The sequence below is a fragment of the Anabrus simplex genome, chromosome 2 (genome assembly GCF_040414725.1).
Source record: "Anabrus simplex isolate iqAnaSimp1 chromosome 2, ASM4041472v1, whole genome shotgun sequence".
NCBI classification, from domain to species: domain Eukaryota; kingdom Metazoa; phylum Arthropoda; class Insecta; order Orthoptera; family Tettigoniidae; genus Anabrus; species Anabrus simplex.
In genome coordinates this window covers 1697414-1724647 of record NC_090266.1, presented here as the reverse complement: position 1 = coordinate 1724647, position 27234 = coordinate 1697414, and the positions used below count along the sequence as shown (strand labels likewise).

Sequence of the window (27234 nt, the reverse complement as noted above, 5' to 3'; positions counted from 1 at the left end):
TGACAGAGTTCATGATAAAGTTTTGAAGAATTGCTCCATACCGGTAAAGTTTAAAAGCAAGTCGTGAATTTGAACAATTGGACGTTAAAGATTTGAAATACGACAAATTAATAAATAATAATCAACAGTGTGCTTCACTTTGTTAATTTATGGATGAAAAGATTATTAGTCACAACCAAACTCAACTGTTTTGAGAGAGCACCAAGATTTTGTATTCATAAAGTACAAAATGTAGTAATGCTCGCGCCAATAGTAGCAAAAAGATTTTAATGTGTATCCAACTGATAGTTTTAAGATAATCAACAACTTCAACAGATTGTAAATGTATTTATATCTGACTAACTTGTGACATTGTATTCAAATTTAGAACAAGATTTTTAAAATATCAAACACTACAAGTAGTAGCCTAATATTGTTTTAACAATGACGACGTAATATATAATGTTTTATATTCAAAAGTATTTTAATAGTTATTATGATTAAATCTGTTAGCAGTAAACAATAGTTGCAGGTTATTAAAATAGTATTACCAATTTTGCCCTTGTTAAAAATGTATGTAGCTGAAGATGGTCAATAATTGAACGAAACATGTCCTATGTTTTTAACAATTTAGTAATAAAATAAGGATGAGATCCTAATTTTATAATTGCTTGTAAAGTATTGAATAGGTGGAAATCAAACTTTTATTGTTCTACTTTAACTGAATTTCAATACGGAAAAATGAGGATAATATCATGCAAATATAATCTTTCTGAATTTAAAATAAAGATCTATGGTTCGCATGCATGACACAAGATACAAGAATGATCTGGATACTCTTTACTCCAGGCTTAGTAAAAGCACAAACAGCCACTGTTATCAACAGCTTAAGATGTACAATAAGCTTCCACTACCTATTCGAACACTAGACAATAGTGCATTTAACAGGGTACTGTAACAATTTTGAAGGAAAAAGGCATTTTATAGTGTAGAAGAGTATCTAGAATGAGGTATTTCAAAAACTGACCCAATATAGGTAGCTAAAATAATTTTTCTAATGACTCAGGCATTATGGCTAAGATATTGTCTATAGATTTTTTGTATTAGTACTGACAATATCTAGTGTACATTTTCTGTACTAGATGGTGGAAGCAATTAAATATCTAAAAAATATCTAAAGAAAAGTAATGGAGACACTCGTGGATATTCTTTTCACAGATGAGCGACAGGGTGGCTAATATAGAAGTTAGGCGAAAGTTTCTGACATCGGACCTCTTTCCGCTCTTGAAAACCGGAGGAATGTCAGCAGATTTCCAGTCGTCAGGAAAGTAGCCAGCTAAGAAGCAAGGGTTAAGTAATAACAGCAATGGGATGGGCAAGAGTCGTAGCAGTGTGCTTAAGTAAGACAGGACTGAGGCCATCTTGACCAGTAGGTTTATTTTCTGGCAGGGAGGAAAGTAAAAATAGACTTCTGATGCAGAGGTGGAGAGATTACTGAGACTATGAGAAGGAACAGAATCATACTCAGAAAAATCTGGGAACTGAACAGGTGCAGCAAAATTAGATGCAAATTAATTGTTGAAATTTTCTGGTCTATTTCTATCAGTGGCTAAATTATCACCCCAAGTCACTGTATCTGGCACACGCTTTGTATTTTACCTGTTGTTTATCAGAGACCAGAATATCTTGCTATTACTTTTCATTCTAGGCAGGCAGAGTTTGTATAGTCCTGGTAATCCTGTTTTAGAAGCTGTTTATTTTGTTAGTGAAGGTCAGAAAAGGTTTTATAGCTGACTTCAGAAGGCATACTTTTCCAGTCTGTCCAGGCTTTCGTTTGATTAATTTCTGTAATTTGATCAGTGGAAAACGTTAAATAAAAATGTAAACAGACTCTGGGATGGCTTTAAAGCAATTGTTGAGGAATGTGAAAATAGGTTTGTACCTTTAAAGGTGGTAAGGAATGGAAAAGATCCACTATATTATAACAGGGGAGTAAAGAGACTAAGAAGGAGGTGCAGGTTGGAAAGAAATAGAGTTTGAAATGGCTGTGGAAGTAAGGAGAAATTGAAGGAACTTACTAGGAAATTGAATCTAGCAAAGAAGTCAGCTAAGGATAACATGATGGCAAGCATAATTGGTGGCCATACCAATTTTAGTGAAAAATGGAAGAGTATGTATAGGTACTTTAAGGCAGAAACAGGTTCCAAGAAGGACATTCCAGGAATCATTAATGAACAAGGGGAGTGTGTATGCGAGGATCTTCAAAAGGCAGAAGTATTCAGTCAGCAGTATGTAAAGATTGTTGGTTACAAGAATAATGTCCAGATAGAGGAGGTGACTAATACTAAAGAAGTATTAAAATTTACCTATGACTGCAATGACATTTACCGTAAGATACAAAAGTTGAAAAGGAGAAAAGCAGCTGGAATTGATAAGGTTTCAGGGGATATACTAAAGACAATGGGTTGGGATATAGTGCCATATCTGAAGTACTTATTTGATTATTGTTCGCATGAGGGAACTTTACCAAATGAACGGAGAGTTGCTATAGCAGCCCCTGTATATAAATGAAAGGGTGATAAACATAAAGCTGAAAATTACAGGCCAGTCAGTTTGACATGCATTGTATGTAAGCTTTGGGAACGCATTCTTTCTGATTATATAAGACATTTTTGGTTTGATAGAAGGCAGTTTGTGTTTAGGAAAGGTTATTCCACTGAAGCCCAACTTGTAGGATTCCAGCAAGATATAGCAGATATCCTGGAATCAGGAGGTCAATTGGACTGTATCGTGATTGACCTGTCTAAGGCATTTCATAGGGTAGTTCATGGGAGACTGCTGGCAAAAATGAGTGCAATTGGACTTGACAAAAGAGTGACTGAATGGGTGGCTCTGTTTCTAGAAAATAAAACTCAGAGAATTAGAGTAGGTTAAGCTTTATCTGTCCCTGTAATAATTAAGAGGGGAATTCCACAAGGCAGTATTATTGGACCTTTATGTTTTCTTATATATATATTTTCTGCCCGTTTAAGCCACGACTAGCATTTGGAGGCACGCGACCCTCTCAGGGGTGCTCAGTAAGGGATTGACATGTTCCATAAGAAAAATGGTGTGGATCAAGGAGATGGGCAGATATTCGTAAATAATGAACCATCGAAATCCAAATAAATGGTGGATGATTTATTCCAAAAATAATAATAATTCCTTCCTTCTCAGAATGATGATTATGTGAAATGATCGCTAAAATTTTAATTTTATATCAACTCTTGCTGTACATCCAAAAATTGAAACAAATGGGATGGTACATGTTAATGAATTCTATTTCATTCTGACAAAATTGTTTTGTCCATGTCACATTTTTCCGAATATTACTTTGAATGTTATCTGATTTTTCTAGAAAATGATGCTCGCACGCATGTCAATTCATGCCGGAAAATCTGGAACAAGATTTTAAATATTAAAGTTATATGACTAAAAAAAAATGAAAATACAAAAAAAAAAAAAAAGTTTTAACAAATTACTTTTGTCGCTTAATTTCACTTTTTAATTTAATTACTTTTCCAATTTAAATCGACTTTTCAATGATTATCTGCTCGGTGTAACATAATACACGTGATATTACGTGGCAAAGTAGGCAAGAAAATGAGAGAAAGAAAAAAATTAAAATTAAATCCTTAACCATGTGTCATAATCCTGACACAACGCCGAAATTCGGAACAACGATGGTTACACACATAAATCGATATTGCACAATAAATTAAATCACACAACCTGTGGAATAACAACGTTAAAATGCACGAAATGATCTCCCATTACCATCATCCACCAAGGAAAAACAATTGCAACAAACTACAACTAAGAGTATTATTTACAAATATACACCTGTCCACACGTTGTCCATTCATCTACTGGGAACGGCAGACTCCTGTAAATAATGATCCGCACCTGTAACTAATCCACCTGGTACAAACAATCTAGGTAATGATGACTGAAAAAATATCGCCAATCGGTATCGAACTCGGGACGTTACCAACATTTAGCATATATTGAGGAAGTGAATAGCATTATACAACTTCGATTTAATATTATTGGTGATGATGCTCATCCAGTATGACAAATAACTATCTCATACACTCAATTTTATTTTGAAGGAAGACATGTGGTTTACCTCGTGCTTCAATATTGAATGAAGACGCTATCGCCTATAATTTTCTCACAAACAACAACTCGCACATATGTCAAATGACGATAAATTATTCCAAAATCTCCGTTCATCAATGCACGCAACATCGCAAAAATATATTAAATGTGCCTCTATCCATAGAGACGTGAAGATTCACCTTCGAATAGCACATAAAATCAGCATAATTAATGCCATAATTCACCACATGGCAATATTACGGGAAAATCCACATAAATGACTTGAACCACATATAAATATAATAATAAGACACTATCCTTCCTTAAAAAGTATGAAATTGGATTCAAAGAAAGCTATCCGTATCGTTAGCACAGCGTTAATATGTCAGATGAGCCTGTTGCCTCGTGTAAAATATAGCAAACACTTTTGGGCAAAATATAAGAGAAATACATTTTGAAGAATGAAAATATCACGCGTACACAATCCTCAGTATCATAGTAATCGAATAGAAATGTAAAATTCCTTAAAGGTTAGTCGATGGCTGATATTTAAATCAGATACATGTCCGATGACATAACTATTTGAAACCCGCATGGCCGATGATGTTGACACCCTGTCATCATGCACCTTAAAATCACATAGTAAGTGAGACTGCAAATCCAACGTCAAATAATGCAAGAAAATAACATGGTAAAGATGCTAAAAAGCTACTCGAACTACTGTATAATTAATCCCTTCAAGAAGAAAGTTAACTACATATTACAGCTACATAGAACAGATAATACCCAGTATAAATGAAATGTCGACTTAACTTGGATGTCTTGATGACCATGGTGTTCTTCTAGGCAGGATTCAAGGCATTAGGACGCCATTGGCATCGGTTCTGAGTTTTAGTGCTGCATCATGATCCAAGTGATGTCTCCAAGGCACACAAACTTCACACTGCACGCCTCCATTTCCTTGGCCGGTATCGAACTCGTATTACTTGCAGTACACTGAAACTTTCACACAAAAATATTAACACAAATGCATCAAACTCGTGGTTTCACAATTAGCAAAGGATGATACGTGCCTTCTTTTCTAACACTATTGACGTCTGTTAAGATGTTGAAATGATCTGTTAAAGCTGCGCTGAAATAATACTGCTCCCCTCGTAGAGCGAATAACAGCTGTGTCCAGGCCTGTAGGTGACTTTCCTATGTAGTAACTTCCCGAGCAACCACGTAGCCAGCAGAGAACAAGAGCGAAAACAAACGTGAGAGAATGAATGAGAATATCCTAGTACCAGCTCGCCACCTATGTTCCGAGCTCTGACGTCACACCTCATGATTCAATTGACGTCCTGAATTCCTCGGCGTGTAATTGAGATGTCGGTTAATTTCTTGTTAAATAATTATATAATTAATTCCATAATTAACTTCATTTTCAATTATTACTATTCGTGCCTTCCTGAAGTGTGGTATCACGGTTTTTTATGCATACTTGTTAGAGAGTGACTATTAGGATGTCGGATCTGACGTGGTAATATGACGATAGATTTTAAATGTAATACTTGTCGGGGGTGAAAGGTTCAGCTGTATCAAAAAATGTTCTCGTCTTCTCTTGTGGTAATAATGTTGTCTTTCACTCCTCAGCATGTTACACAAAAGATAAACAAAAAAAAATCATCCCTTTGCATTTCCCTGTCGACACTCCGCGCGAGACACCTGGGGTACAGTGCGGTCTTATAAAATTCACGGCCGATCACAGTAGACCTAAAATGTCACAATATATATATATATATATATATATATCAATGATATGTGTAAAGAAGTGGAATCAGAGATTAGGCTTTTCGCAGATGATGTTATTCTGTACAGAGTAATAAATAAGTTACAAGTTTGTGAGCAACTGCAACGTGACCTCGATAATATTGTGAGATGGACAGCAGGCAATGGTATGATGATAAACGGGGTTAAAAGTCAGGTTGTGAGTTTCACAAATAGGAAAAGTTCCCTCAGTTTTAATTACTGTGTTGATGGGGTGAAGGTTCCCTTTGGGGATCATTGTAAATACCTAGGTATTAATATAAGGGAAGATCTTCAAGGGGTAATCACATAAATATGATTGTAAATAGAGGGTACAGATCTCTGTACATGGTTATGAGGGTATTTAGGGTTTATAGTAAGGATGTGAAGGAGAGAGCATGTTTGTCTTGGTGAGACCCCAACTAGAGTATGGTTCCAGTGTATGGGACCCTCACCAGGATTACTTGATGCAGGAACTGGAAAAAATCCAAAGAAAAGCAGCTCGATTTGTTTTGCGTGATTTCCGACAGAAGAGTAGCGTTCCAAAAATGTTGCAAAGTTTGGGCTGGGAAGACTTTGGAGAAGGGTGACGAGCTGCTCGACTAAGTGGTATGTGATGAAATTCATTTTCCTTCCGTATTTAAAGTGTCAAAATGTATATAGGAAAATATTTAATATTTATTTCCACCTATTCAATACAATACAAGATGTTGGCATTTAAGTTAAAACATTTTTTACATGTGAGACATGTTTCGCCTCTTATTGTGAGGCATCTTCAGTCACTATCAAAACCTTATTATTTTTGTCAGGCAACAAGTTAAAATTATCCTAAAATGTGTTTGATAATGATTGTAGGTGAGATAAAAAATTTACAGTTATTGTAAAAATGTTCATGAATAACTAAAAATCTAATATAATGATAAACTCATGTGTAATTCACTTGATGAATAGGACGTCATTTGATGGTACAGTAGCAAGAAGATGGCTTGAAGCCTTAGTCAATACCAGATATCCAACACATAGTGGAAAGCATATAAAAAAACATTACAGTGAGGATATACAATACATTCAAATGATATTTAAAAAACTAGTAGATTCTTAGGTAGTACACTTAAAGAATGGAGGTGTCATATAATTATGAGTGACAGTTGATGGCTTAAAGCCGTAGTCAATGTTTGAAGTATAAGTAAAATAACATGCTAATATAAAATGAATAAACATGAAATAAATTACATTGTTGAATATAAAATGTAAAGGAAAAACATTCCAATTTTGCTGGGCCAATATTATTTAACGTTAGCATATATTTGTCCGTGAGGTTTAATGGTCAACAGTTCATAGGTTGTATATAGATTTGATCGGTGAGATTGTGTAGACACGAAGTTTGTAGTTAGCTTAAATTTATTTTAAGACATCCAGGTAAGTTTGTAGAGATGATGATGAGCTGTTATTCTTTACGTTGGTATGATTTTGACACGAAGGTTGAATGGCTGTTGTTTTCTTCATCTGATGACAATATTTTTTTATTCAAAACATTGATAGTGGAAAATTTATGTTATTGAAGATATTGTGGAAGTTTGATGGGGCTGTTGAATTATTGTTGTGGTTGGTTCTGAAATGAAGAAAAAACTGTAGGTAATTTTGATGAGAATGAAAAGAAAAAACTTGGGAATGTTTTGTCAAAGTGTTGTTGGAGAGAAGATGTTGGTGCTTACCTATGGCGTTGTTGGCCCGTTTGACTTGTGTGAAGCGTTATCAGGATACCAGTGATCACTAACGTTTTTACTCCTTGTGTTGTATGTATACCGTCCGGGCGGAGGGGGATGGGTTGAAGGGGGCGGAATTGTAGGTTTGTGATTGGCGAACGGGAGAGAGTTGTGTGTAGTGGGGGAAGCGGGGGGGCGTGGAGCATTTAATGGCTTAAGATTGGCACTTGGAGGGGAATTACGTAAGTTGGGAGGGGAAGGGGTGTGTGATGTATTTGTTGACGTGGAAGGAGTGTTTATTGATACCGTTTTGAAAATATTAAAAAAATGTTTGTCCTGAAAGTTTACTTTATTGAATAATGTTACTATTTTTAAATCAGCATTATTATCTTCACTGAAGATAGTAAGAGGAAAATAAAACATAGATTCCATATCCAAATTAATTCTTTCATATGAATGGATGAACTATAAGGTGCACATGGAAAGTAACAATTATTTCCAATCAACAGGCAATTTGCACATTCCTTTTTTCAATCAACTTCCACCTCACAGGGAATTGAGGACACATACATATGAACATTTTCTCCCCCACACAATATTGCTTATATAAATATAATAGTGAAAGTATCAGTCTCATACATTTCCTGAATTCCCTAAAACAACAGTTCAATAGACTAATAATTATACACACCAATCTCCCTTTCTGCCTCTCAAGTTGGATAAGTGATACTCATTTGCATTTAACCACTTACAAAAGCCCAATCAAAAATACAATTACATTCTGGAAAGGTGTGCATATTGTGTACCTATCACTTCAATCTATTCAAGTTAACTACTTTATGTGAGCATTTTCTTTCAAAACTCAGCATTGATATTTTACAAAATACACTGACTGACAGAGCAAATGCAACACCAAGAAGGAGTGGTTCGAAAGGGATGAAAGTTGGGGACAAAACAGAGACGGCAGGGACGAATAATTGATGTTTATTTCAAACCGATATGCAGGTTACACAATGCGCACGGCATCGACTCAGTAGGATGTAGGACCACCGCGAGCGGCGATGCACGCAGAAACACATCGAGGTACAGAGTCAGTAAGAGTGCGGATGGTGTCCTGAGGGATGGTTCTCCATTCTCTGTCAACCATTTGCCACAGTTGGTCGTCCGTACGAGGTTGGGGCAGAGTTTGCAAACGGCGTCCAATGAGATCCCACACGTGTTCGATTGGTGAGAGATCCGGAGAGTACGCTGGCCACGGAAGCATCTGTACACCTCGTAGAGCCTGTTGGGAGATGCGAGCAGTGTGTGGGCGGGCATTATCCTGCTGAAACAGAGCATTGGGCAGCCCCTGAAGGTACGGGAGTGCCACCGGCCGCAGCACATGCTGCATGTAGCGGTGGGCATTTAACGTGCCTTGAATACGCACTAGAGGTGACATGGAATCATACGCAATAGCGCCCCAAACCATGATGCTGCGTTGTCTAGCGGTAGGGCGCTCCACAGTTACTGCCGGATTTGACCTTTCTCCACGCCGACGCCACACTCGTCTGCGGTGACTATCACTGACAGAACAGAAGCGTGACTCATCGGAGAACACGACGTTCCGCCATTCCCTCATCCAAGTCGCTCTAGCCCGGCACCATGTCAGGCGTGCACGTCTATGCTGTGGAGTCAATGGTAGTCTTCTGAGCGGTCGCCGGGAGTGCAGGCCTCCTTCAACCAATCGACGGGAAATTGTTCTGGTCGATATTGGAACAGCCAGGGTGTCTTGCACATGCTGAAGAATGGCGGTTGACGTGGCGTGCGGGGCTGCCACCGCTTGGCGGCGGATGCGCCGATCCTCGTGTGCTGACGTCACTCGGGCTCCTTGCACGTGCCACATGTCCCTGCGCCAACCATCTTCGCCACAGGCGCTGCACCGTGGACACATCCCTATGGGTATCGGCTGCGATTTGACGAAGCGACCAACCTGCCCTTCTCAGCCCGATCACCATACCCCTCGTAAAGTCGTCTGTCTGCTGGAAATGCCTCCGTTGACGGCGGCCTGGCATTCTTAGCTATACACGTGTCCTGTGGCACACGACAACACGTTCTACAATGACTGTCGGCTGAGAAATCACGGTACGAAGTGGGCCATTCGCCAACGCCGTGTCCCATTTATCGTTCGCTACGTGCGCAGCACAGCGGCGCATTTCACATCATGAGCATACCTCAGTGATGTCAGTCTACCCTGCAATTGGCATAAAGTTCTGACCACTCCTTCTTTGTGTTGCATTTGCTCTGTCAGTCAGTGTATACTGGTCTGAATGGAATTAAACACACTGGTGTTCAGAATATGAGAAAGTATCCACAAACAACTTCCTCAATGCCTTTTTCTATTAAATATACATAATGCTTAGTAAAAACAGCTCGTTAACATTAATATTGAAAGATACAATAAGTAAATTACATTATAGCCAATACTGTAATGCCCCAAATGCATGTTTCACTGAAAAGTACCATAATTGTCCTAGGCAATCTTGACTTAATGAAGTATTTCCTGCACATGACTAGTATGACATAATCTTGTCAGAAACCTCTGAGGTTTTCTCAAAATGCAATTCTCACTAAAAAATATTCCATACAGATAAAGCTTAAATCAGGTTCTTGATATGTGTTGGAAAAAGTTTTCCATTGCTAACCCATTGAACAAGCAGTCTATGATAAATGAGGCACAGTGTAATGCAGTTACATGAACTTCCTCATGAGATAAGGCACAAATACACCTGAGAATATTTTGGAAGGCTTTGTAGTTAAGCTGTTCAGGATACAACTCATAAGCTCAGAATTGTGACTATTGGTACAGTACTGAAATGTGGATGTGAATCAGATTGGCACATATTCCAGTTTGGAAAAAAATTTCAAACAATGCTATCTGTAACAGGTTATCTGTGATTAGATCAATATTTAGTGAAATAGCTTCCTCATTGTCATATGCTCTGCAGAATCAATGTTTAGACTAATATTTTCAAAAAATACTCCACAAAAGCCAAATACAAACACACACCTATGCCAATTCCTGCTTCTTTTGGGAATTTAATGACAGCAGTGCAAAAAGTGGCACACAAACTGAGCATTTTAAGATGCTAATGGATCTTTATTGAGTAGCAACATAATAGTATTAGAGTGCAAATACAGGTGCAGTAATAGATGCACTAAGTCTCTTTGATGCTTAAGGTGCAAACACTCTAAACGCCCTAGTCGCTTGTTGACACGTATTTATGAAAATGAGAAGGCCCATGGTTGGCTATTCGCATATTCGGAACAAACAACATTCAGCTCCGACTACCTGCAGGCCTACGACACGCTGCTCACCGCACATTGTGGGGACAACGCTCTCGAGATTTCTCGAAATTTTTCGCGAGAAGTAATGCCTGCGCTAGTCTTGAGAAATCCCGAGAAATCTCGAGACCTCGTCTCAGACTGCCCATCACTAGTGTAAAGCTATTGTAAGTACAAGAAGCATTCGGAATACCACCACTGTACTGAAGGATGGACAGGATTCACATGCACCTAATCGGGAAAAGTTCAGGCCGAGATGGTGGTTAACAGAATGAAAAAAAATTGCATCTGATCATCCAGAAACCCCTTCCCAGCTATTGCGCAGTAAGGCAGGAATGCATGAGAAATCAGTTGAGAGATCAACATCTATCAATGAGATGCAAGCTATTCCAGAATGTTACATACTAACATTAAATGGGGATCAGTTCTGCTTTATGATAATTATGACTAAGAAGATGTGCAAGAAGATTTAGGCACAAGGGGAAATTTGGAGTTCATAAAATCAGAGACATGGTATCGAAACAGGCTTTCAACGTATTAGGTCGTGTTACGTACATGTAGTACGTGTTGAACAGATGTTAAGTACAGAACAAAAATGGCCAGCCGGACACCAGTGGGATCCGAACCCACAACCTCCTGTTTTTGCGTCGGTTGCTCTACCAATTGAGCTATGGTGGCCTAGGCCATCTTTGTTCTGTTTGAAAGAATCTGAGCTACAGGTCTGGCACTGCTGCTAGCACACTGTAGAGTGCGTTTTAAGTTTCCCGTTGTGGGGCATGTCAATGAATATTGAATTTTCAAGACCGCATTGTAATCGAAACAGACTTTCAACGTATTAGGTCGTGTTACGTACATGTAGTACGTGTTGAACAGATGTTAAGTAGAGAACAAAAATAGCCAGCCGGACACCAGTGGGATCCGTACCCACAACCTCCCGATTTCGCGTCGGTTGCTCTACCAATTGAGCTATGGTGGCCTAGGCCATCTTTGTTCTGTTTGAAAGGATCTGAGCTACAGGTCTGGCACTGCTGCTAGCACACTGTAGAGTGCGTTTTAAGTCGCCCGTTGTGGGGCACGTCAATGAATATTGAATTTTCACGACCGCATTGACATGCCCCACAACGGGCGACTTAAAACGCACTCTACAGTGTGCTAGCAGCAGTGCCAGACCTGTAGCTCAGATCCTTTCAAACAGAACAAAGATGGCCTAGGCCACCATAGCTCAGTTGGTAGAGCAACCGACGCAAAATCGGGAGGTTGTGGGTTCGGATCCCACTGGTGTCCGGCTGGCCATTTTTATTCTGTACTTAACATCTGTTCAACACGTACTACATGTACGTAACACGACCTAATACGTTGAAAGTCTGTTTCGATTACAATGCGGTCGTGAAATTTCAATATTCAGAGACATGGTATGTCAGTGGGACATTCAAGTGCTCTCCAAACCTATTCGCACAGATTTTCACAGTTTTAGGGACTGTTACAACATCCAACAATGAGCAGAAAGACATTCCTTTTTATTTCCACCCTCCTGCAAAGACTGAAAATCTCAGTGTTCATATTTTGCAGACACTCAAAGATAAAGCAGAACAGCTACAAATACAGTGTACACCACCACTAACAAGGGAACATCGACAATGGTCAAGTCGCCGATCGCAAAGAAACTTGGAAAACACATTGAGAAACACGTAAAAACAATGTCGGCATCAATTTTAGGTGCCAACATTCATTAGGGCGTTAACTACGGGGCCTAAAAGTTGCGACATTTCAAATTCCGCGCGATCAGCGATGAATACCTGCTGGCCAATGCTAAGCCTGCGCACTGCGTGCTTGGAGACACGCCTCTGCACCTCCTCCCCTCCACGCTCCAATTGGTTCGCCACTGCACGTTTCCCTTTTCCCCGCGCTTGCTGGCTGCTAAGCTGTTCAACGGGACCCGCTCTATACTTTGCTTCTTTTCGTTCTGTAATTATTGAAACCCTTTAAATAACGTTCCATTTCACACATAATGATAATAAATAACCTACACTAATATAAGTCATAAATGAAAGAAATACTATTTTATTGTCAGATGTAGGACCGGTTTCGACTAATATACACACTAATATACCCGTATTTTATTCAAATGTCACATTTTCATTCCTGCTAATTCTGGTGAGTTGTCACATTCGTGGGTACAACTCCGAGTTAACTACCACTGGGTGTGGTCAAATGTGGGATGGGGAACTGCGTCCTACCTACGCTTAAATTATTATTTACTTCTAAAACGCCTTAAAGCTGTCAGTAGTGTCCTTTAGATTTGACATACATATGGAATTAATTAAATTAAATCGTCCACCACTAAATAAATCTCCCGCCTTTAAACAACGTTAAATACCTTTTTATGTAAAGAAATGACGTGCCCGGGTAGAGGATCTCATTGAATGTAATGAGATTCGGTACCTCGGGATATCAAAACCTGGTTATAGGTCCAGATCTTCATTTTATGTCCCCTTTCCCACCCCCACCCATTTTGTGTACGCTATCAGTTGTCATAACGAAACAACATCGCACACGACAACAACAACAATTATAAACTCCGAGTTTGAAACTACTGGTATTTTCCATATTGCGTACTCTGGTATAAGAAATAGGCCTATAGGTAGAATATTGTTATTTGTGCTTGTACTGAACGATTTATTTATGTTTTGCAGTGACAGGCACAACACATTTCAATTGCAGCAATGGTTGTCGAATATAAATACATTTAATGCATAGGCAACTTTGATATGAGTATGACATGGAATGTAGTAAAGTTTGACGTAATAAGAAAAGCCTTGAAAAATAAAAAAAGATGTGCATTTATATATGCAGTAGATATACAGTAATCACAGGCAGACCTGTAGTCTTACTTTACCGGTATTTTTCCGTTATAGCTGACGAAGGTCTATGTATTCAACAAGTACCGATATTAAAGTATCACACTACAGTCTTCTGGGTATAATGGCAGTTATATACGCAAAAAGTTAAATGGCTATTGTACGAACTGGTACAACAACAAACAATTACAAGGCAACACAATAAATTACTCCGTATAGGCCTACATTACATCGGGCAAACTCCCCGCCAGTAACTGATAGTACACAAAAACAATCTTTGGTCTATTCGAAACATTAAAAAATAGTGAAAAGAAAACCGAAAATAAACACAATTAACAACAGGCGCCATTTTTTTTGCTAATTGCTTAACGTCGCACCGACACAGATAGGTTTTATGGCGGCGATGGGATAGGAATGGCCTAGGAGTCGGAAGGAAGTGGCCGTGGCCTTAATTAAGGTACAACCCCAGCATTTTCCTGGTGTGAAAATGGGAAACCGCACAAAACCATCTTCAGGGCTGCCGACAGTGGGATTTGAACCCACAATCTCCCGAATGCAATCTCACAGTCGTGCGCCTCTAACCGCATGGCCAACTCGCCAGGTGCAAACGTTTTCATAAACATTTCAGAAAACGTAAACTAACTAAATACAATGTGGAAATTACAAAGGAGAGAGATGAGGAAGGCAGATAGATTACCCAAAGTGTAGCACCGGTTCTCTTCGACAGCTAAGAAAACGGGCTGGTGAGGGGGAAGGGAAACGTGCGGTGGCGAACTAATTGGAGCGTGGAGGGGGGGAGATGCAGAGGCGTGTCTCCAAGCACGCAGTGTGCAGGCTTAGCATTGGCCAGCAGGTATTCATCGCTGATCGCGCAGAATTTTAAATGTCGCAACTTTTAGGCCCCGTAGTTAACGCCCTAATGAATGTTGGCACCCAAAATTGATGCCGACATCGCTTTTACGTGTACCTGAATGTGTTTTCCAAGTTTCATCGCGATCGACGATTTAACCATTGCCGATGTTTCCTTGTAAGAAAAATGTCCAGTTTTGAAGTGGCTTTAGTTAACGCTATATTGAGGACCTTCCCTGAATCATATACTTTGTGTTGCTTTTTCCATTTATGTCAGCCAATGTACTGCAAAATCCTAAGTTGTGGTTTACAAAGATAATGCCACAGGTCCATAAAACAGGCAGTACACATGTTTCTGTCTCTTGCCATCATTCCAGTTGAAGATATACACCAATGTTTTTTCAGACTATTAGAACATTTTCCACAAAATGTAACCAAAATAGCAGAATACATTCGCAAAACATACAAAACAGCCAGTGTCACCATGGTACCGCTGAAAAATGGAATACCTACTGATCTACGGTGTTCGATGAATGCCAGTGAGGGGTGGCATGACAGTTTCCAGTCAGTCATGGGGATATACCACCCCTCGCTATATTCAGCTCAGTTAGTTTTCCAGAAGGAACAAAGGGACATGGAAATGGCTGCTTTGCAGCTGTCGCTTGACCAAGCAATAAAAGCAAAGCCTAAAAATGAATGGATAAGAATGCAGGAAAGAACAAGGTTGGTAACTTCAACCTACTCTGTTTACAAAAAGAAGAACAGGCTATTTGATTACATAAGAACACCAGGACATATTTTCTCCCTATGATGTATGTTGCTTGATTTGGAATAAAATATATTAATTTCCTGAAATGATTTTGGACAAACGTTTCATTGGGAAAAAATGCCTTGAAAATAGTTGACTAGCTTTTGGGATAAACTGGTAATGGGAGGATTAATTTTTGGCAAAGTGTTTAGGAATCAGGATTTGTCTTGGTGAAGGATGAATTCTGTACTTCATAACCAAACGCAAGCTCTTTCCATCTCCTGCTAAGGAAAATGCATCTGCTAGCTGGTAGTTCTAATTCACTAGCTATTATAGTATTTATCTGCATAATTTTCCTGCCTTTTTTAAGCAAGTTTTAACCTAAAAAATGGGAGTTTAATATTGAATCTAAAATACTCATGAAATTTCACCACTTTTTTGGTAAGTTCCTTTGGCAGTCGCTGGCACTGAGATGACCACCATCGACGAGAACAGCTTTTCCTCTTCATATATCTACACAGCCAACTTTTGCTTCCTTTAAAGTTCTAGATTCCTATTTTGTTTTTCTTTGCGATCTCCAGCATCTTAACTGTAGCAATTTTGTGTGAAACTGAACAGCCGTCATTTCTTAATCCAGTTACATATTTTAACAATTCTTCTTTAATTTGTGGGTACTGGCCTGATTTTGATCTCTGCTATGATAAGGCTGTCTTCTTGGCACACTGCAGTTGTTATTTTTGTTTATGCTTAGTAGCATACATGTCATGGTACACAAAACTTGCACGTTGCAGATGATTACTGTTATTTTCAGCAAATGATTATTTTCCAATTTCCTTGAAATCATTTAGGAAAAGGCTAGGAAAGCAACAGATAGGGAATCTGCCACCTGGGCAACTGCCCTAAATGCAGATCAGTATTGATTGATTGATTGATTGATTGTTTGTTAATTTAATCTGTACATTGAAACTTCCATTTTTCTTACCCATCGCTAGCCACCATTCACTTGCCTATGTAAAACTAATTAGCACAGAGACTGTTGTATGTTATAGAGCAGGTCTGCATCACCCACATGGTAAAGTAAACTCGTGTCCTCATCCTGAGGTGGTGCAGCTCTTTTCAGGCACACCCCACCAGTGGAGGTGAACTGCATGTACCATTTTAACCACATACAAGCCCTCCTGCCATTCTTAAATTTCTGGCAGTACTGGGAACCGAAACCAGGCTCCCGAGGATGGCAGCTAATAACACTAACCATTACGCTACGGAGGCAGACACCCATATGGTTACTACCATCATATTAATGATACAGGTATGTGCATACACCAACACTATACATTCCTTGCCAAGCAATTCCATTGCTACAGTGTTGTCGCTTTTGCTTCTCAGTTGCTTACCAGCCGTTGAAACAATAGATATTTCCGCAATCACAGATTTTGCAAAGTAAATAATAAAAAACACATTTATGAAGGAAAACCTTCACTATCATGGTGAGAAAATTATGCAAATGTTTATTTTCCCCCAAAAATGTTTTAATATTAAGCGTGGGAAAATAACGTGAGGGGAAATTAAGTGGGTAAATATGGTAGTTATAAAACACTAAATAAATAATTTACCCATAATATGACAATGACAGATTGTATACTGGACATTATAATTTTGGTTTCCGCCTTGACATTAATGTTACTATTTGATCATATAAAGGGCTTCTATTGTCTATTGGATCATTTAAATTCTTATTAGTATTGAATTTTTGATCCAGAAATATGTATAAATTTTCGAATTCGGTCATGAGTCTACCTTGTTTTAGTCTTTTTAAAATTTAAAGGCCCTTTTCAATTGTGGTAAAGTTGTGCCCAGTTTCTTTCATGTGATTGCTCATTGGTGCGTTTTTATTGTCTTTCTGAGCATTGAAATGCTCGGTGTACCTAGTTATGAAGCTTCTACCTGTTGTCCGATGTATGAGCTGAGGCATTCATTACATTTTAATCTATAGATAACGGAGCCAGAGTATTTATTATTTTCAGAATATATTGTATTGTGGTTGAAGAACATTCATAATTATGACACCTCCATTCTTTAAGTGTACTACCTAGGAATCTACTAGTTTTTAAAATATCATTTGAATGTATTGTATATCTTCACTGTAATGTTTTTTTATATGCTTTCCACTATGTGTTGGATATCTGGTATTGACTAAGGCTTCAAGCCATCTTCTTGCTACTGTACCATCAAATGACGTCCTATTCATCAAGTGAATTACACATGAGTTTATCATTATATTAGATTTTTAGTTATTCATGAACATTTTTTACAATAACTTTAAACATTTTTATCTCACCTACAATCATTATCAAACACATTTTAAGATAATTTCAACCTGTTGCCTGACAAAAATAATAAGATTTTGATAGTGACTGAAGATGCCTCACAGTAAGAGGCGAAACATGTCTCACATTTAACCCTTTGTTGCCTGAATAGTGAAAAATAATAAGTATACTTGATTTTTCACCTTATTCTAATGGAATATGTTCAAATAGTAAATGCTAATACCTTCAAATCATAATTTAAATTATTTGTATGTTTTTGGGGCCTGGTACTTTTAAGTACCATCAGGCATATAGGAGTCTTCAGATTTGGGTAGATAAGAATGTTCACATTTTGGAATTATATCACATTTATTGTCACAAAATATTAGTAGAACATGTTTTTCATACCTAAAACTATTACAAAAATGTAAAAGCAAAATTTAAAGCAAATATGTGTAATAAGAGTGAAGTTTCCTAATATCATTGTTCATATGTAGAACATCTTGCATACATCCTATACAGCTGACACATTATGATACTTTGCAAAGCAGTTTTTTTTTCATTGCAGCAGAGAAAAACACTACATGTAGTAAACATTGAATGCGGTCTTGACTGCACCTTCTTTCTTGAACACACCTCACATCGACCACGGTTTTTTACAAAAACAACAAAATGATTTCCACGATTACTTACTCTGACATCTCTGGGCATGGAATATTCTGTTTTCCTCCTTTTTGGTAGACAAGTTTGCTCTGGTGACTTTGGTGACCTCATATCATGTGAAAGTTTTCCTGGAAGAAGAATTTCTTTCTGGTCCAGCAGTCCTAGGGCCACATTACGCCGGAATGCCATTAGAGGGACTTTTTCATGCAGATTACAGTATATGATGTAGGCATTGACAAATGCTATCTCAATCATTCTCAATCATCTCATCATAATCTATGGCACCATTTTTGGATCGACGGTCTTAACCATATACGCCTCGAAGTCTGTCAGCATGGTCCACTCCACCCATGTGTGCATTGTTGTCTTGCACAACAACCTGGCAATCAACAGTAACTAGAAACAGTTGTGGTTTCTGTTCCATGGAAATTAGATGCTAATTACACACCTTTACTGTCTTTCCATAGAAAAACACTGATGTCCATCAAAGGAAAGCATTACTTTCAGTTTTGGATATGACTAACATGAGACCCTCCATATGGCCTGATGGTACTTCTAAGTACCTCGCCATTTTCTAGCTATATATCCACACCAATTGCAAATGTCATCAATTTGAGTATTTTATTGCATTACAGAAGCATACTTACATGTACTAAGATCACTTGCAGGTCGAATGTAACAATAGGAGCTAAGAAATAATCAATCAAAATGTCATTTGTTTACATTGGTAACACTATGACTACACTCCTAAGAATAAAACAATCTCCCACGTTTTTCATCAATACCAACGTCAAAAATGAAATATCTCTGTTTCAGGAATTAGTTACTTGAAAGTACTATGAGGAAAATACAAGGGTAGGATTTGCGGAATAATTCCAAAGCTATGAAATATGAGATGGTACTTTAAAGTACCGTCAGGCATGCAACACTCCATACAATTTAGCGAAATAAATGACGTTTGTCATAGGGGCGTGCACAAACAAGATAAATATCAAAAGAGCAAAAATACCAGATAACCAAGATAAACACATCAAGGATACAGAATAGAGGAAACAGGGAAGGGGAGCTGGGACCTACCCAAATAACGGAGAGAGGATGGGATCCAAGAAAATGACACCAAGGTTTTCAAAATTTAAAGTATAATATAATAAATAAATATTTCAACACTACCACTCAAAGGCTTTAAATAAAATTTAAATAACTTGAAACGAATAGATAAACAATCAATTACGATAACATTAAAGAGTAAAAAGAAAATTTAGTAAATAAATGACTCAGAGAAAATAAGGAAAAACAATTCATTGTCAAATAAAGGTACCATACTTTTCCCCCCAAAAAATATATACACATATAGGGGCCATACACTGATGCATCAGTAGAACTATATAATTACCCTGGTAAGCACATTTTTGGAGACTATTAAAATTAAATGAAACATTAACTTTTAAGCTAGAAAAGGAAGAAAAAGTTTTGCAAATCGAGGACTCTGACAGCACCCAGTCGAAGTAAATGGGCCACCACAAATCCAGACATGAAGGACACACCACCGTACATGACCAATAAATCAGCCCACAATTACTGACATAATGTCGCAACAACAAACTCGCACCGCGATTAAAAAAAAAAAATTTGCCCAAGATCAAAATAATTTACAATCTCAACACCACGGATAACCAGCCCAATAATTACGCCACAGAAACATCTCTAAAATAGCACGAGCAGATCACTTCATATAACCCAAAACACAAAAGCAAACCAACAGTATCAGAAGAAAATAGATTCATAGTAGTATTCACGGGGCAGAACACACGATACAGTCATCGCGGCAGAGACAATACTCATTCTCTCGCCGATAATAAAATTACTTAACTGTCAAGCACGAAAAGATAAAGACAACAATTCCCAAACCAAAGATAAGATTAGGCACCATATCCTTCACTCCAGGGCTGTCCAACCCTCGACTTACAGACGTTACTTGTATTGTTGAAAGTGAGATAACATTAATGCGATATTACACCAACAATATAGTATTATCATTTTAAAAGCCCCCAAAGGGGAAAGGAAATAGCCTGACCACATTCAAATAAAATATTCCCTTAGAAATGAAAGTATTAACCATCTTATAAAACTATAATAATAATAATAATAATAATAATAATAATAATAATAATAATAATAATAATAATAATAATAATAATAATAATAATAATAATAATGTTAATAGAATTTTAAAGAAAATTATAGAGACAAGAGTAAGTGCAGCGTTAGGTCAAATTACGGGCACATGATAGCCAAAACACGCAACAAGAGCATACAATTGCCCAAGGAGAGAAACCGAAACATGAATATGAGCACACAATACATCACGAAATAAGAGACAAATATACCAAATTACAAGGGAAAACGGCACACACATAAGGGCATAGCATAGAAAATAACAGCAAATACACCAGAAAAATAAGCCCGGGGCGAAGAGAATGACCAAAATAAACAAACGGACACCAAAAAATTTCAAATATTATCTCAGCACAATAATGGCCATACGTTACCTGTCACACGCACACTGATAGCAGAACACGGCATCACCAAACTTAGATGTCCACTACATCAATATACCACACCAAACTGAATATAATACATACACCGTAAGGTAATTTCATTAGAAATAATACATTAAACCTTTTTACAAGTAGGCCTTATGCTAAGATAACTCACCTCGTAATTTGACCTTAACACTATCACTTCACCAGAATTAAATAAAATTACCTGCTTAACTACATCTTTATACAGAATGAACACACGTATTATACAAAAACAAAAAGATAATTAAACTCCCATCACTAGATGTGGTGATTATTTCCTGGTTATCACCCAATACCAGCTCGGGAACTCATAGTTTTGGTAACTGTCACGGCAGCCATCCTTTCCAACAACTTGTCTGCAAGACTTCCTGCGCAGAATGCAACGTTTCCAAGTTCCCCGCTTGGAGCGACACAGAATAGAACTGATACGCGTCCTGGTGGGCAACTGTCACTATACACACTTTAGTACCCAACGTGATTTCATAGATGGCGTAGAAGTCCATGCAGCTGCCTACAGTGCAATTATACTTAGTAGGGCGAGCATCCAAGGTGCTAAGGCAGATATAATCAGAGTCCACGAAATACAAAGTTTTTATTAAATTAATACTTCAAGTATAGTAGAGTTCCAGCCTCATATGCTCGTGGTAAAATAATAGTTCTGCACAATCACTAGGCCGGGAACATGAGGTCCATGACAGAAAGCAATAATTCACCCAAAATATGAGTGCGGGTCAAGGTCACAATTTAAATATAAAGGTAGCATAGACAGTAGATTTTCCAAGGTAGATCGCATAACAAGCGTACTTAGTAAAATAACGCTTCAGTCACCCCCGCCTGAAAGAGGACCACAGGGGGCCGAGATTGTGCAGATAGAGTTTAGTCACATGCACATAAAAGGTATCACACAGTCACAAGGTACAGGAGCGTTCGAAGAGTTTGGCATGACTTCACACGTCAAGTCCATAATAATTTAGGCGTCACAAGTTTAGTGTCATAATTTCTCGATGTCGAGTATGTTTCCATTCATGCATAGAGAATATCTTGATAACAGTCTTACTTGGAATTAGAAGACATCAAAGAATCAACATAGGGCATAGCACGGACTGTTCAGTGTACTAGAAGACGATGTTCAAATGGCCAGTAAGGACAGCGTACAACGCACCAGGTGGAAAACAGACACATGACTTGCAATCAGTAGCATCAAATGTTGAGCTCCAATGACATCCTGCGATGTACCAGTCCTCGGGTGCTTCTAGAAACAGCAGCTTCAGGATGGAGAATGTTCGCACAAGCTGCAACATGAACAAGGAAGCAGACAACGAGGGAACAAGTACACCACACATATACTAATAAATGTAAAATGGTCCAGTCACATCCCTTTGGGGAGAACATTTAATACCAACAGGGTTCCCACGACCCAAAGTAGCAATAAGGTTTTAGAAAAATCATGGGACAATAGTAAGTGATGTAGATATTGATTCCCATAGGGAACCTAAAATATTTGTCCCGAATGAGTAAATTTATAATACCAATATAATGGTCCGTTATTGGACATTATAAATTTTCCAGCTAACTCATTCTTGGTTGCCTGCGTTTCGCCCTCGTGTGCTAAGTTAGGCTCGTCAGTTGGGACTTAGCACACCACCCAAGACGCAAGGCTAGTGCATACCGTGGAGGCCACTGCATAGGCTACTTGAAGCCACCAGCAGTGCCAATGCACTATGAGAGCTATGTCTCATTTTCAAAAATTGATGCCTGCCTGGCCATCAAATGATGTAGATATTGATTCCCATAGGGAACCTAAAATATTTGTCCCGAATGAGTAAATTTATAATACCAATATAATGGTCCGTTATTGGACATTATAAATTTTCCAGCTAACTCATTCTTGGTTGCCTGCATTTCGCCCTCGTGTGCTGAGTTAGGCTCGTCAGTTGGGACTTAGCAAACCAACCAAGACGCAAGGCTAGTGCATACCGTGGAGGCCACTGCATAGGCTACTTGAAGCCACCAGCAGTGCCAGTGCACTATGAGAGCTATGTCTCATTTTCAAAAATTGATGCCTGCCTGGCCATCAAATGATGTAGATATTGATTCCCTTAGGGAACCTAAAATATTTGTCCCGAATGAGTAAATTTATAATACCAATATAATGGTCCGTTATTGGACATTATACATTTTCCAGCTAACTCATTCTTGGTTGCCTGCGTTTCGCCCTCGTGTGCTAAGTTAGGCTCGTCAGTTGGGACTTAGCACACCACCCAAGACGCAAGGCTAGTGCATACCGTGGAGGCCACTGCATAGGCTACTTGAAGCCACCAGCAGTGCCAATGCACTATGAGAGCTATGTCTCATTTTCAAAAATTGATGCCTGCCTGGCCATCAAATGATGTAGATATTGATTCCCATAGAGAACCTAAAATATTTGTCCCGAATGAGTAAATTTATAATACCAATATAATGGTCCGTTATTGGACATTATAAATTTTCCAGCTAACTCATTCTTGGTTGCCTGCGTTTCGCCCTCGTGTGCTAAGTTCGGGACATATATTTTAGGTTCCCTATGGGAATCAATATCTACATCATTTGATGGCCTGGCAGGCATCAATTTTTGAAAATGAGACATAGCTCTCATAGTGCATTGGCACTGCTGGTGGCTTCAAGTAGCCTATGCAGTGACCTCCACGGTATGCACTAGCCTTGCGTCTTGGGTGGTGTGCTAAGTCCCAACTGACGAGCCTAACTTAGCACACGAGAGCGAAACGCAGGCAACCAAGAATGAGTTAGCTGGAAAATTTATAATGTCCAATGACGGACCATAATATTGGTATTACAATAGTAAGTACCAACACTTACTGTGACATGAGATTTCATCTCAGAATTTTTTTATGAAAAAAAATTTGTGCACACAGCACAGAAAACAGCTTTAAAATTTGGCAAAGTCTGCCATAACAGATACCAATCCTCACTATTTACATGGAATTATTTATGCCATAAGGGCCATACACATTAAATGGTACATAAGGGAAGTACATATTAAAACATACAATTAGTGCTTAACATTTACAATTGACATAAATTAACAATTTAAGCGGGCTTTACTTGGCTGAGGTGAACTCGCCTGATTCTTTTAGAATGGGGGTCATTCACTAATACAGAAACAGGGGTCAGAAACTCAAGAATAGTACAAGGACCATGGAAACGGGAAGCAAGCTTACGAGTGAATTTATCCACTGCCTTACTTTGGTAGTGAGTCTTGATAAAGACTTCGTCACCAACAGCCAGGTCAGTAGGTCGACGGTCCTTATTATATTGTTTCTCAACTTTAGCATATGAAACTTTTAATCTATCTTTGGCTTTCTTCCACGCTGTTTTAATCTCCTCAGGATCTTTTTTCTCGGGAAGCAACTCGTCAATCCTCAGCAAATTAGAAATGGGGGTGAATGTGAACATAAGTGACATGGGTGTTTGCATATGAGACTCATGAACAGCGGAATTTAATGCATAGGCCTATGTTAGCCAGTGTAGGGAGGAATCCCAATTTTGATGATCCTTATGATGGAATGCAGTCAACGCAGACTTAAGTTTCCGATTCACTCTCTCAGCATATGATGGGGCAGGATGATAGGGAGATGTAGTGACATGGGAAATAGACAGATCGAAACAGAATTTCTTGAACAGATTACATGAGAAGTACTTAGCATTATCCGTTACCAGAAATTTAGGAGGCCCAAAAGAACTAAAGATGGAGTTCAAACATTTAATAACCGTAGGGGCGTTAGGTCGAGAATGTCCAGGAAAAATGAGAATATCCGTCTACACACACAAGTATGAATCTGAAACCTCGCCTTGAACGGGGTAACGGCCCAACGAAGTCTACAAACAGTCTTTCCATGGGGGAGGAAGCTTGGGACAATGCTAACATACCAATTTTAGTGTTCAACGCCGGTTTGCTGATTGCAGTCACACGATAAGATTTTACCATTTCAGCAATTTGAAAATCCATGCTCTTGCAAATGAAGAAATGTCTGATCTTTTGACGGGTTTTGAAGTTACCAAGATGTCCACCAATAGCAGAATTAAGATAGTACTGAAAAACAACCGGAATTAAGAGTTGAGGACATACAATTTTCCACTTCTTGTTATTACATGCCTTACAACACAAGATGCCATTACGCATACTATAGGTTTTTACAATTTTGCCAGCTTTGATATGCTTGATGATCAAATTCAATTCAGGGTCTTCCTTCTGATGCTTACTAATGTCTTGATATAATAATGGGCAGTCAGGTAATATAGCATTGACACAACCAGAGACACAATAACATGGTTGAGGGAGATCAACAGTTACAAAATCAGTATTCTCAACAGGGGAGTCACCAAACATACGACTCAGACAGTCGGCAATGACGTTGTCAGTTCCTTTTATGTGACGTACCTCAAACTTGAAGTCAGAAATACGAATTGCCCACCTAGTTAGACGACCAGTTCGACGTGGGCGATTCAGAACCCAACTTAAGGCCATGTTATCAGTTTCCAAGAGGAAGGGCGTATGCTCAATATACATCCGAAATTTTTCTAAAGCAAAGATGACTGCCAAACATTCAAGTTCATACACGGAGTACTTAGATTCTAATGAGCTCAATGCACGAGATGCATACGCAATGGGTCGTCTGCCAAGTTCAGACTCCTGAAGAAGAACACCGCCAACAGCCGAACAAGAAGCATCTGTTTGTACGATGAATTTTTTGGAGAAATCAGGAATGGCCAAGACGGGAGAGTTAGACAAGGCGGTTTTCAATTTTTTGAAAGCTTCCTTCTGGGGCAGATCCCAAACAAATTTAGCATCTTTGCGTCTTAACGCATTGAGAGGGGCAGCAATTTCAGCGAAATTGGGCACAAATTTCCGAAAGAAGTTAGCCATGCCAATGAAGCGAGCAACGTCTTTTGGGTTTTTGGGAGGAGGGAAGTCATGAATCGTTTGAGTTCAACTTTTATCGATAGCAACCCCTTCGGGAGACACAATGTGGCCAAGAAAGGACATCTGGGGTTTAGCAAAGGACACCTTAGCAATTTTGACAGTCAGCCCAGCTTTCTTTAACCGAGTAAGCACCTCGTGGATATGCAGGACATGTTCCTGAAAAGTTTTAGAGTAAATTATAGGATCATCCAAATAATGATAAACGTACTGAAATTTAATATCCGAAAGGACTGAATGTAGGAGGCGCGTGAGAACTGCAGCTCCCGTGAACAGTCCAAAAGGCACGCGACAGAATTCATACAGATTCCAGTCCGTCGCAAAGGCAGTTAGATGACGAGACTCCTCTGCAAGAGGAATCTTAAGATACGCGCTGTTCAAATCGAATGAAGTATAAAATTTAGCACCACGAAACCAGGAAAAACAAGAATGGATATCAGGTAACTGTACAGACTGCAGAACCACCTTGCGATTTAAAGCACGATAATCCACAACAGGATGATAACCACCATTAGGTTTAGGCACAAGAAAGATGGGAGATGAATAGGCCGAGGTAGATGGACGGATGACATCCTCATTCAGCATATCTTGGATAATGTCCTTTAAAATTTTCATACGGGGAGGAGCCAAACGGTAAGGAGGGGATCTGACAGGGATGTTATCGCACACATCAATTTTGTACTCGAGGACGTTAGTCAACCCAAGCTTATCGGTGAACACATCTGGAAATTTTGCACGCAAATCATGAATTTGTATAGCTTGGTCACGAGGTAAATGCTCGAAATTAATTTGGACTGTTTCAACATTAGAAGCGTTCTCGACAGCAGAAATTAAACTAGAGAGGATAATATACCTGCCAATTAATGGGACATTAGCATCAGGAAAAAACTTGAAAAACAATTTTCTTTCCTGAAGGTCAATCACCAAACCAACATGAGTCAAGAAATCAGCACCTAGAGTAAGATCACAACACAATTCCTTAACCACTATTAACTTAAACTTCCAAGTGAAATTCAAAATTCTAATTTTGATAAGAATAGACCCAATAACACATACAGTTGACCCATTAGCAGTTACACAATTATTACAGGTTGAAGATTAGGAAGGTTACTCGGAGATTTATACCTCTCATACCAGGCCACGTTGATTAAGGAATACACGCTCCCAGAATCGACAAGAGCGGACACGGGCTCTCCGTTGATCTCAGCTGGAATAAAAGGCAGATTAACACAAACATGAACAGAGATATGCTGACAATCAATATGACACCGAATATCATCAGGCTGGGTACGCCATTTCATGGATGTAGTCGAGTC

The 27234-nt window shown here is 38.7% G+C and overlaps 1 protein-coding gene and 1 non-coding gene across 2 annotated transcripts in view; both read left to right on the top strand.

The window, feature by feature from the left end:
• The window catches only part of yata (N-terminal kinase-like protein yata), an 882319-nt gene that overhangs the window by 47747 nt on the left and 807338 nt on the right, over positions 1-27234 (top strand). The gene's annotated exons all lie outside the window — the stretch shown is intronic.
• TRNAL-CAA (transfer RNA leucine (anticodon CAA)) lies at positions 12146-12222 on the top strand. The gene has a single exon. It is a non-coding gene; the product is annotated as a tRNA-Leu (tRNA).